The 4,125-nt window shown below is 38.4% G+C and overlaps 1 non-coding gene across 1 annotated transcript; it reads right to left on the reverse strand.

Annotated features, from left to right (window-relative positions):
• Positions 1-3,119: 3,119 nt before the first annotated feature.
• Trnav-aac (transfer RNA valine (anticodon AAC)) lies at positions 3,120-3,192 on the reverse strand. The gene has a single exon. It is a non-coding gene; the product is annotated as a tRNA-Val (tRNA).
• Positions 3,193-4,125: the final 933 nt, after the last annotated feature.

Raw genomic sequence — 4,125 nt, forward strand, 5'->3', positions numbered from 1 at the left:
GATCCAGAGAACTACCCAAGTCTGTCTTCAGGGTCCTGAACGGAGATAGATCACAGTTTGAATACAGAGTCAAAGATATGCATATCCAAGCAGTCTTTATCAAGGTGTGATCCCACCTGCCACTGATCCATCATTGGTTGGTCTTCAGTCTCATTCTATAAGGTGATTTGGCAAGTTATTAGAATTGTGTGAAATCTTGTTTGGGAAACAATTTCCCTTTCTGGCTGGCACCTTTTCCTCTTCCTGCATTAGATTCTGGAGTGTATAAACTAATAACACAACAGCTCCATGGTATAGATAAGGGAAAGGATTTTATTGTAGGTATGAGAGGAGAACAACTAGAGACATCTGGAAGCATCCAGAGCATAGAGAGAAAATAATAGATTGAGCATGACCAGCAGACTGAGAGAAGCAGGAGGAGAACATGAGACAGGGAGAAGAGAAGAAGAAAGATGGAGTATATGGTAGTGGTGAAGATGAGAAGAGCTTTGAAATGTGTAACAGATACTTGTGATACCGAGGGAGCCTGGAGGCCAGCATGCATTTTAGTATGCTAATAGGAACCACATATAGCCATTTGTCCCTTATGCTTTTTAAAATTTGGGGAAATGGAGTTTCCTTTGGATCTGACATGGGAAATTTACATTTCTTGGGGATCCTTTGTTTCAATAGTCTGATACCCAGATTGAAAGATACAATTATCTTTTTAGCATATCTTCATTTCTGTCAGGCCTATAGCATAAATACATCACCCTGATAAATACACACTCTTCAGAAAGGCACAGCTCACAGAATTGCTTTGCACAGAATAAATAAACTTTACATGAGAGGAGTTGTGACAGGAACCAAGAGACAAAGCTCTCCTTTTTAGTTAACCTTCAGAAGGAGTCACCTGACTCCTACATATTTCTAAAGGCTATGCCAAAATCTAAGGAAAGAAAAAGAGTATCATTTGAGAGACAGTCTCTCCCATGTTTGATACCTAAAATAGATGTTGGACTGATTTAGCTATTCATTGATTACCTACTAGGCAACAAAGCAAGGTTTGAGAGGCACTCACTCAACAGTGATTTTGAACAAGAAATTAAGGAACGGTCTAGTTATAAAGTAGATTTGAAGTTGCTACATACCAGTGCTTCTCAAACTTTAATGTGTAGCTGAATGACTGGGGGAATCTTGTTAAAATGCAGACTTTGATATATAGTATGTCTGGGGTAGATGTGGGAGATTTTGCATTTCAAACAAGCATCTAGATAGTGTTACTGGCCTGAGGACCTAACCTTAAGTAGCAAAGCTATAGTCCATGTTGAGAATTCCTTATCTTATCTTCTACTTGTAGAGGAGACTTTGATCATTCCCATTCATCTCTGGCTCTTTTCATCAAAGTAAGTGAATAGAAATCTGAATTGTCCGAAGGTGCTAATTAAATATGCAAATACCCCTAAGTGAATGCACACTTAAGTTTGATAACCAATGCTTGAAGAAAAACACTAACTAGAAATCATTCCCATGTGGGAAACAAGCCTCAACTCCCCAATTTACTACAGGTCAGTAGTTCTTAACCCAGCAACACATTAGAATCAGCCTGGGAGAAATTAAAAAAAAAAAGGCCAGTGTTTTGGTCCTTTCCCAGACGAATTAAAGTGGCCTCTCTCGGGTGGGGTCCTGATCTGTGTTTTGAGGAAAGCTCCCCAAATTATTTTAATATACAGAAAAGTCTAAGAATCATTTCTAGAAATAAATTGCTATTTTATTTAAACTTAGGAATAAGATTAATATTGCAAAAAATCTGTATTTGCTAGAATTTTCCTGCACTTTGTTGCTATTGTCTTAATCTCCTTTTAAGCCTTTCTCATAAGCACCCCTCGTTCTCAATGCACTCATTGCCCTGTATTCCCCCTACCTAAGATATCCTGTTACAATGAATCACTGATCCCATGTGTCCCTGGCTTTGTTCCTTCATCAGAAGCTAGCTTGTGTCCCATCTTCTAAGATCCATTTTCTTTCCCCTTCTGGTGATAAATATAGGTTACCTTGTAAAACCAATCCCAGATTTTTATTAGTTCCTTTTTTATTGCTGTAATGAAACACTATGACCAAGGCAAGTTACAGAACAAGGTGTTGATTTGGGCTTAGGGTTCCAGAGGGTTAGAGTTCATGATGATGGTGTGGAAGTAGCAGGAGGCAAGAACTGCATGCTGAGAGCAGAAGCTGAGGGCTTACACATCCATCTACAAGCAGGAAGCCTAGAGAGCCACGGCTGCCACCAATGACTTCCTCCAACAAGGTCACAACCCCTATACCCATCAAACAGCTCCATCTACTGTGGACCATGTTTTCAAATGCATAAGCCTATGGGGGAACATTCTCATCCAGACTACCACAAATTGTATTGTCATCTTCTGTAACACATTCCTTTTATAAGAGGCCTGGCAGAAATAAAGATATCCTAAAGAGAAATCTGTGGTTCTTGATTTGAAAGGATGACCCAAATAATGATGGGTCAGTGATGGGTGAGATCACAAGACTGCTTAGAAGTGCATATTCTTGGCTCTCTATTTACAATTTTACCTCACTTCAGGATCTTGAAGATGGAGTTGCTGGGTGGGGAAGGAGGGTGGGCTAGTCACTAGATTTCTTTGTCCCTATTCCCTATGTGGCCACACTGAAAACAATAAATCTCCTTTTTTTTTTCTTTCTACTATTAAGTTAACTCTTTTAATTGTGTTATTGAGGGCTGGTGGCTGAACTGGCTTGGGGCAAAAGGCTGTGGTTCCAACTTCTATATGATAACACTTTAGCCCAGATTTAATAGACTTTGAGGCTCTCCTGAAGTTATTTTAAGTGTGATTGATTGGAATGAATACACTTAATCCTAAAATGAGCAGCCACCCACCCCAGTTACCATTAGCCCTGTCTTTGCATAAGAAAGGCCCCCTATTAGTTGTCTAATGTTATTATAAGTAACACCATGTTATCACAAACACTATCCAAGTACATTTAGGATGTTCTGTGTTCTCATTTTTGTTTTTCAGAGCTGAGGACCAAACCCAGGGCCTTGCGCTTGCTAAGCAAGTGCTCTACCACTGAGCTAAATCCCCAACCCCAACAAACACCTTTGTTTCCGCCCGGTTTCGAACCAGGGACCTTTCGCATGTTAGGCAAGTGTGATAACCACTACACTACAGAAACTCACTCATTTTTTTTTTTTTTTACTTTTAAGAAATAAAATCTTAGATAGGGCAAAAAGAATACTTGGACATAAGTTACTTTTATTACAGAAAAAGAATTTAGTATTTTTTAAAAATATGTGGTATTTGTAAGCACAAGAAGTGGGAATATCTTTGATCAGGGCCTTGTAATCAGGGAAGCATAGAAGAAAACAAAGGATACAAAAATATGAGAAATTGACTACTTCAAGGAGGAAAGTGTTACATCAACATCAATTAATATTTATTGAGCACCTACTGGGTACATAACACCTGCTAGCAACTTAGAAAAATGACATGGATTATGTCCCTATAAAACATAATTACCAAGGACTATTTTTGGCCATTTGTTTAAATTCATTATAGCAAGGACAAGCAAGCTGGGATGCTGGTAATTTGGTCTCATTAATAAAACTGATTCCTAGGGAGGCTTGCTTGCTCATAAGGACAGAAAATAAACCATATTGAAATATTATTTTCTATTATTCCAATCATTATAACATGTAATACACAGGTGGGGCCAAATGCTGTAATTTCAAGAATGTGAGTCCCAAATGCAGTCATCAACCCACTCCTAGAAGAAGTGTGACATCTACTACTTGTTCCAACATCTCCTTCCCTTATCATTTGTGGAATTAATGAATGTTATTGATTTTTGACCTCTGAGCTGAGGTTAATTGTGGAAGTGTGAGTATTTATCACTGAGATGCATGGGAAATAAAATAGTATTCATTCTCACATCTTAATTCTCATGGATAACAAAATACACACATATACCTCTTCTGTTCTGAAAATAAGGGCAAGTCTTGAACTGTATGACATAATCTTCTAAAAATTTTAGGCCATTCCTTTCTATTCCATATCAGTGACCAGGGCTGAAAAATTTGGCTTCTGACCATGTGAAATGTGCCAGAAT

This window comes from Peromyscus eremicus, chromosome X (assembly GCF_949786415.1).
Source record: "Peromyscus eremicus chromosome X, PerEre_H2_v1, whole genome shotgun sequence".
Classification (NCBI taxonomy): domain Eukaryota; kingdom Metazoa; phylum Chordata; class Mammalia; order Rodentia; family Cricetidae; genus Peromyscus; species Peromyscus eremicus.